This window comes from Vanessa atalanta, chromosome 25, assembly GCF_905147765.1.
Source record: "Vanessa atalanta chromosome 25, ilVanAtal1.2, whole genome shotgun sequence".
Lineage (NCBI taxonomy): Eukaryota > Metazoa > Arthropoda > Insecta > Lepidoptera > Nymphalidae > Vanessa > Vanessa atalanta.
Window position 1 is genome coordinate 7,513,535 of NC_061895.1, and position 12,072 is coordinate 7,525,606.

General features: G+C 33.5%; 1 protein-coding gene across 2 annotated transcripts in view; it reads left to right on the plus strand.

Moving 5' to 3' along the window:
- The window catches only part of LOC125073816 (transcription factor EB), a 150,659-nt gene that overhangs the window by 59,366 nt on the left and 79,221 nt on the right, over positions 1–12,072 (plus strand). The window contains exon 1 of one of the 2 annotated variants that reach the window (XM_047684901.1): positions 5,924–6,144. The exons of the other annotated variant lie outside the window; for it this stretch is intronic. The gene's annotated coding sequence lies outside the window, so the exon portion shown is untranslated. Of the gene's footprint in view, positions 1–5,923; positions 6,145–12,072 lie in introns of those variants that run through there. 2 annotated transcript variants of the gene reach the window in all.

Consider the following 12,072-nt stretch of genomic DNA (forward strand, 5'->3'; position numbering starts at 1 on the left):
TATGGCGTCGCTGTTTTTTCAGACCAGAGACTACCAACCTTTTTGGAATCGTGGAACACTTTATTTAAATATTTAGTATAGAGCAGTTACGATTCTTCTCGGGAGTTTTTAAAACAGGGGTAACAAAGACACGGAAAACGCATAACTGTTTAATAAAATCAATTAGCTAGGCTTCAAAAATGAAATAATTTTTAACATTTTTTAATTATTTTTATTAACGAAATGGAATCTGAAAATCTGTTATTAATTCTGTATTTAATTTACTCCTCGAAAGATCAAAGTTGGTTTACGGCGGCAGTGTTTCACGAACCACAAATTGAGAACCACTGTTCCAAACGATATCAGCTAATTACCATAATAATGAACACACGATAAATTCACCTTAAAATAATAGAAATGACGTAAAAATGACGAATACAGTCTTTATTTCGTTGAATAAAACCAAACCTGTCTCACTAATAGCTCACTTGCCGTCGTGTCTGTCTGTTTGTTGATATTATCCGTAAACAAGGTGAGTGATTAAGGTGTTATGTACCAGATTGCGCTCGTTCCAACATCTATTCATGCATTCAAGTTAGTATACTATTCATGTTTAAACGTCTTAATAATTAAAATCTTGAATATGTGAATACGTATTCATTACACATTTTGTATAAAACAATTGACTAACGTCTAATCTTATATGAAACACTATTCAGTATTGCGGAATATAAAGTAATAAATAAAATGTGATCAGAGATATAAAATGTCGAGAGCTTTAATGGGAAAACATTGTAAACTGTTTATAAGTTTATAGCAAATCCACAAGATGAAGTGACAATGTACCGCGGAGCTAATAGCCATTCGAGCAGATTGGTTCTTGACAGGACACCATACAAGTTTCGGCAAACGTGTATGGTTTCCTGTAGCAAGGTGGGACGATGATATTTGTAAGGCAGCGAGGGATTGTAGGGGCAGAGCTGAATATCGAGTTTAGTGGCGTGCCATGGGAAAGGCCTATACCCAACTGTGGACTGACACGGGCTTGTGATGATGATTATGTATATTTGGACCAAAACCCATATTTAACATAAAATAATATTTAGACAAATGGTCATTTAAAAATTAAGTTGACTATTGACAGTATTAACCTAAGTGCGTGTGTTTTCCAGCGAGACAAATCAGTTTTGGATTGTAAAATTTAGATTTTCCTTTAAGATGTTAAAGACTCAGGCGATATTCCAATATACCCAGTCCGAATAGTTTACCAAACTGAACCCATCTATTGAGACAAAACAACCGAATTGTAAACATATAGCAAAATTTAATTGGCATTATTACAATGATTCATACAGCTTCATTAAACTCTCGCCTTCGTCCAGTACAATTCCTGGTATTCAGAACGACTATAACACTTATGTTAATGGAAAAAAACTAGTTAATAAAACACGCTTCGTTTGTTTAAACATAATCCGTTGTTAACATTTCTGTCTGTTTACATATTTTTTGTGCCATGTAAAGACGTTTCAATTGATAACGTGTAAAGTAATACACAAAGGATTTTATATCGTTCGTGTATAAAATTTAGTCATGAGTCAGAATTATGTATGATAAAGTAACTCATCCTATTATAGCTGTTAGGTTAGCTGAGTACTCGCTTGTTAGAAATCTCATTGGTTGGAACACGTTAAACCTAATAGGTTGCAAGTGCAAAGTCAGTCTGAGTTTTGTAAGTCTGCTACATGTGAGCCATCTGCACGGTTGGAAAATGCTCCAAAACTTCTCCTTAAGAATAGAGGAGACCTTAGCTCAGCAGCGATTTATGTACTAGGCAGTTACTTTACCCAGTATTAATTTCACTAGTCAAATAAAATGTTTTAATTTATAATTAAATAATATCAACAGTAGCGATTCGGTGTTTTGATTAGTCGGTCTTGTGATGCCGAATCGAAGGTCTTTCGTGGAGCAAATATTACTGAAACAAGATATAATTGTACCAATAAAGTTTCCAAGTTTCTGCGTAATTTATATAAAGAGTATAACCGATTAAGTGTATGAAAATTAAATTAATTGTTCTTACAAGTTCCATTGCCGGCGGTAAAGGAAAACATCGTCAGAAAACCTGCATGTGTTTGATGAAATTGTGCCACGTGTGCATCCAACGAATTGGAACAACGTAGTGGATTGGTATTCTGAAGAGAAGAGTAGGCCTCAAGCAAGTAATGACTCATTTACGGGCCGTCAACTTACTATCATAAATGTTGGCATGTTGATATTTCTTGTTACAATTTCACAAGCACTTACGATAAAGTATTTTTAACAAACATTGAGGTCAGTTAAATACTATTTTACATAATACGCAAATATATTTAAGACTTGGTATAGAGTTGGTATAGTCCATTCTAATCGAGCCTAAATGATTCAGTAGTTAGAACTAATTGACCCAGACAAGTACAACTGAACTTTCATGTGCTTAATTTGTGTTTATTTTTTCTCTACGATGGAGGAAAATATCGAGAAGAAACTTGAATGTGTATCTTAACCAAACCCTCATTGGAGCAGCGTGTTGGATTTAGGTTCTAACCTTCTCTGCGAAGGGAGAGATGGCCTTAATCCAATAGTGGGGTAAACAATTGTTACATATATCATAGTTAACGTATATCAAAAATTTGTGATAATATTAGAACTACTTACATGTTTTTGAACATTTTTGGTGAATCATACCTGAAGCGGAAATTCTCAGTTTATTTTCGTTGATCTGGTTTAACATTGTTTGATCAGTTTCATATAAATTATCACACAAATAAACATACATGTACACAGGTATTGAACTAGAGCGATAACAAAATAGACATGCGAGTATTTTTGGGGTGTTAGTGAAGGTTGTGGCCGGTGCACATCGCGGTTTTGCAGTTTTCTTATGTATTAGGATGGCTTTCCATATTTTTCGTTTAATCTGTTTTGTATTTTTTATTTTAATTCATAGTTAAGTGTTATAGTGAATCAACATGATGCTTATATCTGATATCAAATACGTAAGTCTCACTAGTTATTCTAGCGGCGGCAATACATTGAATCGTCGTGATCCTGTTTGAGTGTTGAGCGAGAAAATGTATTTACAAGCACGAGGGGCATAACATCTTAGATCCTGTGGTTGACAGCGCAATGACGTTGTAAGAATGGGATTATATTTCCTACAATGCTAGTGTTTTAAATGTAAACGTTCATTGCAAAAACACGCAAGTATGACTTTCCAAAAAAATAAAAATTCACGATACTCATTATAAGTGGCTCATCACATCTGTTTTTGTAAAATCTGTGAAAAGCCAGCCTAATAGTCTACGTCTGGTCGTCTGGCAGACCGCTACCAATTGCGTTGTCTATTTTAGAATGTGCTCCGACGAAGCGCTCCGCAAACGCTAGACGCGATTCCCGAGCGATTACAGCGCGCCAAAAATTCACAAATTAAATATGGCGTCCTCTAATTCGAAAGTTCCCGCGAAAAACTGAGTGTTCAATTTTTAATTTTGGTGTATGTGATGTTTGTGAAATGTGCCGGATATGAGTGAAATCCTTTAGTGAGATTAACATCTTGAAGTGAAGTGTATAGAGTACAAAACAAAGTGTCAAGCGAGTTGGTTAATATATCTGGTTGAATGCCATGTAATCTTCATTATGTAAGATGACTAGGTCGGTGTTTGTTTATATGCAAGTTTTTTGTTTAGTAAACCGTTAATGTCCCACTGTTGGGATTGGCTTTGTCTTTTCGAAGTTTACTCTCGACGACTCGGTGTGATGTACTAAAAAATAGATTAAGTAAGTGAAAAATGCGTAGTGTTTACTCGGACGAACTTTTGAATCATTTCTATCTATTACTTATTATATCGTGTATTTATTTATAATATTTAGTGTCTGAAAATTCCCCCCTATTTACAGGAAATACAACCAATCGTTTTTGATTAACTTTGGCAATATATTTTGAATGATATTAAGTTTTATTTTATAAAATTTTTGGTCAAGTTTGAATTTATATGTCATTTTATTCCACTTCCAAGCTCGATGTAGGAAGTATGGCAATTATAAACATTGCGTTGATGCGCTGCGTGGGTAGATTATGCCATTTAAGTGTATCACGCATCCTTTGTAAGTTCGTTGACATCTCTTCTTAATATAACACTCGGTATCATCTAAGCTGATTTTTAAAGGAGTTTCTTGAATGCAGACAGTACGATAGTGGAATTCGCAAAAAACGTTTGGTTGTACGTAATTTTATACATAATTTAATATTCCGCGCACATTTTAGAAATCCTCTATTGTTTTTTTTTTTGAAGATTTTCCTGTGTGAATGTTAATTTAGTTAAGTTCTTTCTCCATGATCATGATTTATCATATCGTAGTCCACTGCTGGGCAAAGACTTCTCTTGGTGGCAAAATAATTCTCTCTCAAGGTGCTCTATCACCCGGTTTTTCGCCTTTCGCTTCCAGTCGGATAATTCTATATATTGGGTTATAATTAAATGTTGATACCAGAACATAAATCATTTTATAATTGAGTAAAAATAATGAAAATAAAAGACAACGACTTGAACGAACACCAGAATTGGTTTAGTAGAAATAACTCTTTTCTAAATATATATATTTTTAAATTAAGAAAAAAACTTTCGTAATAATTGAAAAGATGCAAGAGAATAAATTATGAAACCAAGTAATAAAATTAATCATGCGTCAGAGCAGGGATTTTTGATAATTTTTGATAATGTGCCTTATAAATAAAATTTAATTTACAAGAAAATACTAATTTAATTCGAAGTTGAATATTTAGAAGGTAGTTCAAAACAACAAAAAATGATTTGAAAATTGGCCTTTAAAGAAAATATTCTTAACAGAATTCGACATGTCAATGCAACATATCCTATCAATAATAATCCACTTTGTATCAGCATGTTGGAGTAATCTCCAATCCTAAACTCCTTAACGAGTGGGATATTTACAGGCTTTTATAGATAGATAATCAATAGAAGAATCGCACCAACCATTGTATCAGTAAAAACTGTATCACAGTAGATATCAACGACCAGCATTAGAAATGACTAATCTCCAACTGTCGAAGCTTTGATAAATCACTTGTTTAAAAGCAGTTCTAATCTGTTTAATGCAGACGTTTGTAATTCATTAATGAATTACTGGTTCATCAAATCAATGTATTCGCAAAACCCACACTCGCAAAAGGCGGAGATTTAACAGCTGTTTCTGTTCTAATAATATCATCAACCTGTGTTTTGGTTCTTAAATTAGCTTTTAGTTTCCTCTCGGGCTGTAAGGTTGGAGATCCTTCGCCAAGTTTCGATTACACGTCAGGGGGTTGTGGTCATCCGTCAAGCGGTTGCCAGGCGCACGCGCATCGTATCGTTATTTATGATGCAGTCTGCAGATTGTACTTTAGTGTTTGTTTTGTAATTCGTTGTGAAATTTTTGTGCGAACGTTTTTTGGCACACGTTGTTTCGTTCGTGAATGATTTAACATATTTTGTATGTGTTCATCTTACGAATTGCGCGTTTTATCGAAAACCTCCGATTAAACTTAAAGGTTTCATATATAAGTATGTGAAATTTTTAAATGACACCACGTGTAACTGTATGTTATATAAAAATGAGATAAAAATAATACTCAGTTTTTACTAGAATGCAATTCGAATTATTTTTAAAAAGGATAATTAATTTGACCTCCGTTATCACGCAGGTGTTGCTATTACTAAGATCAAGTATCGCGATTAGTCGTATCATGTAATGCAAGTAAAGGATGGAGGAAGGAAAAATAAGGTGGACGCTTACATCACACCTTCCATGCAAACATTCATTGCAAACAATTTCCATCGACAATTTACCCGTTGAACACCCGATAGCATGCGCAGGCGCCGGCTCGTTGCGTATCAAAGGCTGCCCGTCAGTGTCACTCTGACCGGCGACGCGAGCGGACGCCGTGACCTCGCGCATTTAAAACGCACGTGTTTTTTGTGAGTAAATAAGCGTGGACAATTTATGTCAATTGAACCGGACAACGTTGTGTGTGCTAGTTTGTGTCTGACACATTGGATTGCTCGGGCCTACAGCTCGATTCGCTTCACAGTAAATTTGGCACGCTATGCTATTGTTTATTTTGACGACGTAAAGTATTTTATATATCTTGTATTTATGCTAACGAAAACATAAACACTATTTGATTTTTCCTCAAGTATAACCGCAGAATGTCAAATATATATTATGGATTGCGACGAAAATTACCTACACTTTAATATATTCGACATTAAATATTATCAGTAAAATTTTCTACACGATTAAAACGATCGTCGTAATGGGAACGCGTTATAGTATATTTAATGGCGGCAATGCTATCAATGAACGACCTAAATAGAGTCAAGTGACAAAGTCATTCATTTGACATCGATATTTTACCATTTGCTTAAATTATATCAGTAAAGACGATTTTCCCTTGCAGTGTCTTGGTTCCAGATGGTTCCTATAAAGTTTTGTTTCAATATATATAATCTTTAAGTCATATCTATGTTATTGGTTATTGGCTAATGAATCATTTCTCGCACTGCTTAAGGTTCTGGGTCAAAGTCAACCTCTCGGAGGTGTATCCCTCTCTAGACCCTGTGTGAAATGTCTCGTATGTTTGCACCTTCTAAATTATTGACGATATAACAGATATATTCATTGCGTAATTTTATATTTTATATCTCTGCTCGATTAGAGCTTTAAATTAAAAACTATCTTAATTTAATGTTCAATCGGTAAAATTGATTTGTTGTATAAACAAAATACTTACTAATATTATAAATCCAAAAGTAAGTTTTTTTATTAGTAAAACTTTGACGTTTTTACTTCTCTATTATAATGATATTTTGCACATACGTTGCAAACCAGCGAGCGAAAACTAGTTGTGAGTAAATCTTTAAAGTCAAAATTAATAAAATTTATCTTGAGTCAGAGTTAACCTTCTACCTCATTACTGTTTTTCTCACGAAATATTGTATACAATGTATAGTATTTTAATATAACAATTAATGACTGTTATTTGGATTTTATCACTAAACTACATACTCGCCCTGTCTTCACACGAGTGCAATAAGGTTCTATATACAAGTTTTACATTGAAGAACAAACATTGAAGAACAAATTTGTAATTCGCGGGTTTTCTTTACGATAATATGCATGTATCTATATATATAATAAAATTGAAGTGTCTGTTAGTAATATTAAAATAACCGCTTTTTTTTAAACGCATATGTATGTATACATGGTACATATACCAAAATTTTTGTCTGTTTGCTTATTTGTTCCGGCTAATCTCTGGAACGGCTGGACCGATTTTGACGGAACTTTCACTGGCAGAACGCTGATAGATATAAGGATATAAGGAGTAACTTAGGCTACAATAATAATTTCTTTGTTGAATTTAAACGCGCACGAAGTTGCGGGCACAGCTAGTTATACATATAAACCTTCCTCTTGAATCACTCTGTTCATTGATAAAAACCACATTAAAATCCTTTGCGACGAATAAAACATCTCAGCGTACAGACGGCGGAAGCGACTTTTATTTTAAATAGAGATTACATATAAACAAAATATATAACACAATCATACCACACAAAGATAATTATGTAAAGTTACTTACCGGTTTTTGGAACGATTAATTTTTTTTTTCAGTATTCGTGATAATTATTGATTATTCAGTATTTGCGTGAACGCGATAAGTTAATTTCGTCGCGTCTTGAAATTTTAGCCTAACATATTGTTCTTTGTGTTTGTTAAAACAATATTTTCTTTTTCTTTCTAATGTTTAATAAAGAAAGGGATAAAGCAGTGTGTATCTAAATGCCTACTATGTATGTGCCTATAGGCATATATGTTTATTTACACTAAGTTTTTATTATTTATAGTATCAATGAATGATAATGAAAACATTGTCATACGGACTTGGTATTTATTGATTGAGCAAGATATATATAAATTATACTTTACTTACTTACGCTCTAATTAAAATGGTGGAAAAGAGTAACTACTGAGTTTATTGCCGGTTCTTCTCGGTAAAATCTACTGTGGTAACTTTTAATTCAACAGAAACATGACAATTCAAAGGTGCTTTTATGTGTATACATATAGATATATACTAGTATATATGTAAATACGGTATATGGATATCATTAACGTCAAAATTTTCGATAACAGTCAAAACGCAAGTCGGAATACATTACAAAAACAAAAAGTTAGAATAACAATTTATCTATTTTATTTTTTATGAGTGAATTATTAAGTTCTTGTTGTATTGTAACGTAGTCGGGGACTTTTTAAGCCTCTATAACAAACATTCATCTCTTATCGGTAAAGTAGCGTTCGTATGAAACCCATTCGGTCGACCATTCAATGTAGTACTAAATTGGTCTCAACGAAAAACTTTTAACGGTATAATGTATATCCATCCTAACTAGTGGCGTTACAATCTAAATATCGGTGAAAGAATTCTTGAATGGTATGTAAATGTATAGCTAGCCCGTCGTATACGGTAAACGTTAACACTCGAGTTAAAGGTTACTGCTGTCTTGGGTCTATACCATTGTGACGTTTATCAAAAAAGGGCTATCTGAGTCAAAAAGGTTTTTCATATCGGATAGATCCTGACTTTACCGCGTTCAAATAAACACGTCTGCTTTATATACTAGCTGTGCCCGCGACTTCTTGGGCGTTTGAATTTAACAATAAAGTTATTGTTCAGTTCGCAGATTTTACTGTAACTTATTAATTCTGTCTACCTAAGTTAATCCTTATTACATCAGCTATCTGCCAGTGAAAGTCCCGTCAAAATCGGTCCAGCCGTTCTAGAGATTAGCCGGAACAGACAGACAGATAAAAATTTAAAAGAAATATTATTTTGGTATGTGTACCGTTTATACATATGCATTTCGTAAAAAGCGGTTATTTTAGTATTACAAACAGACACTCCAATTTTATTATATGTATAGAAGATATACAGTAACTAGATACGTTCCGCGGTTACACTCGCGGTAACCATGGATTTATACGTGATTGTTTCATGCAGTTTATTCAATTAGCTGTGTTACTGCTGCTGGTTATATTTACTGCAACGCTTGGTAGGGTCGTAACGCAAACATTTCTATTCAGACTGATAGGACTTGAGATTACTTAGATCAAACATATAAACTCTCTAGTTTACTAATATTGAACATAACATTTACATTAACAGCCTCTAAATTTCCCACTGCTGGGCTTAGGCGTCCTCTCATATTCCACCACGCTGCTTCAATGCGGTTTGTTGGATACACCAGTGGTAGAATTTCGTTGAAATTATACACATGCAGGTTTCATCACGATGCTTTCCTTCACTGCCGAGCACGAGATGAATTATAACACAAATTAAGCACATGAAAATTCAGTGGTGCTTGCCTGGGTTTGAATCCGCAATCATCGGTTAAGATGCACGCGTTCTAACCACTGGGCCATCTCGGCTCTCATATATTGAACATATAACAGGGAATTGACGATATTTATCAGTTATATAATTTATGCTCTTTATACTAATATTATTAATGCGAAATTAAGTCTGTCTGTTTGTATGACTGTCTGTTTGTTAGGCTTTCACTGCCAAACCATTGAACCGAATTTGATTCGATGTGAAGCTAGTTCGACCAAAGAACATGGGCTACTTTTTATACCTTTTACATCTGACGATCAGCCCCTAAAACACGACCGAAGCCGCGGGTGGCAACTAGTGTAATGTATAGTTTAGTGCCTTATTTATTATGTGTGGTTAAATATTTGGTGTGAAATATTTTCGAATTAGCTATACATATTAGTCCACGGTCACGTATGATTTTAAGAGTGGTCTTAAAACAACCTCTTAAGACTGTGGAGTCTTAAATATAAATAAATATTGTTATTATTATCTACAACATTTTGCCTTTAAACACCTCTCGCTTTATACTTCAAGACGTTTGCTTGTAGAACCATTAGAATATCCACAGACATTTTTAACTTTGCCGTTTCATAGATTCAAGTCATTTGTAAAAAATAAATTGGTTAAAAAGGCATATTATTCGATACAAGATTATATAGATGATAAAAAAGCGTGGAGTTAATGCTTGTTGACTTCCAGGCAGGAGACATAACATACATATATAATTGTATTTAACTAACATGACTATATTTTTAGATGTTGAAAAAGGGTAACTACTGAGTTTCTTGTCGGTTCTTCTCGGTAAAATCTACATTCCGAACCGGTGGTAGCTTTACTTTATATAGTTTGTTAAATGACGATTCAAAAGTGATTGTAAAAGCCTACTTGAATAAAGTAAACTTTGATTTTATTTAATTTGAATTTATATTATTTCTTTCTAAACCTGCGGCTTAAGGCACTCAAGATTATATAGCTTTACCTATTGCACAAAAATCCACACATCGATTTTATTTTATCCCTTCAATGGGGAGTTTAAAAAAACTAGTTTATTGTTTTCCCCGGAACCTATCTCCACACCAATGTTGATCTAAATCGGTTTAGCGGCTTAAGCGTGAAGAGGTTACAGATATTTACTTTCGAATTCATAATATTAGTATAGATTTTTATGAATATGTTTTACGCTTATATGCCATATGTGCCTGTAGAGTTGGAAATTCAAATTTTCAAGGTCGAAATATGACGTAAATACTTGCTTTTTTGTTTTATTATTCGCTGATTACTTTAGGATATGAAAAAATTCCATTATACATTTTGATCATTAGCCTCGTAGACAGATATGAGCGAATGATTTGAAACCTATTTTTATTTATAGCGCACTAACGTAAATACAACGACACAGAGAGAAGCCCGGTGGTTAGATCGCGTGTATCTTAACTGATGATTGCGGGTTCAATCCCTGAGTGCCACTGAATTTTCGACGTGCTTAATTAGTGTTTATAATTCTCTCTCATCTCGTGCTCGTCGGTGAGGATATTATATATGTCTTATTTCAGTAATTTAAATATTCCAAACCTTTTCAAAGTTAGGAGGACATAGCCCAGCAGTGGTTCACCTTGAGGCTGTTAATTTTAACTCTTATAACGATGCAACCCTTCTCGTAATTTACGAAACCAAATCGGTTGAAATACATCTTAGTTTTAATTCCTTTAGTTAATAAACATTATTAAATAATACACTAATAATCTATATAAATATAAATATTGGACATCACATACATTACTCTGATCCCAATATAAGTAGCTAAAGCACTAGTTTTATGGAAAGTCAGAAGTAACGACGGTACCAAAAACACCCAGACCCAAGACAACATAGATAACTAATGAACTTATACCAAATCGTCCGGGAATCGAACCCGGGACCTCGGAGTGGCGTATCCATGAAAACCGTTGTACACACTACTCGGCCAGAGAAGTCATCAGCAATGTAATAATTAACAATTTAGCATAATGACAATTTACTTTACCAATTAATCAATAAAGTTGTAAGGAAACTACGAGTTTAATATAAGCTTAATATAATATGTCAATGAATGTTAAATAAACTATACATTTAGTAGTTATTGAATATTTATTTATGATACAAACAAATTAATATAAATATAAATTATTTAAAACTTATTGGTATCTATAGAATGGCGTATAGATTCTAGAAGCGCATGTTACAGAGGCAAGAGTGTCACAAGAGAAAGAGTGATAAACGATATTCTTTATTTATTACTAGTAGCCGCGGCTTTGGGATGGTCGTCAAGTGGTAGGCATAAAGAAGTAGCCTATGTCCTCCCTTGGAGCTTAAGCTTGATCCATAACAAATTTCATCAAATTCAGTTCAGTGTTTTGGCCGTGACAGAAAGACTGAGTTATCTTCGCGTTTATAGTATAAGTATATAATTAATTTAAATTTATTAAAATATTGACAGTGGCTCTCAATATATACCTATATTTGATATATGTATATATAAAATATTTTATATATATATATATTGACGTACATAATGTTAATACCAGATGATGTGTTATAAAGATTATATCTTCGTTGACGATGAAGGTACCTTGTTA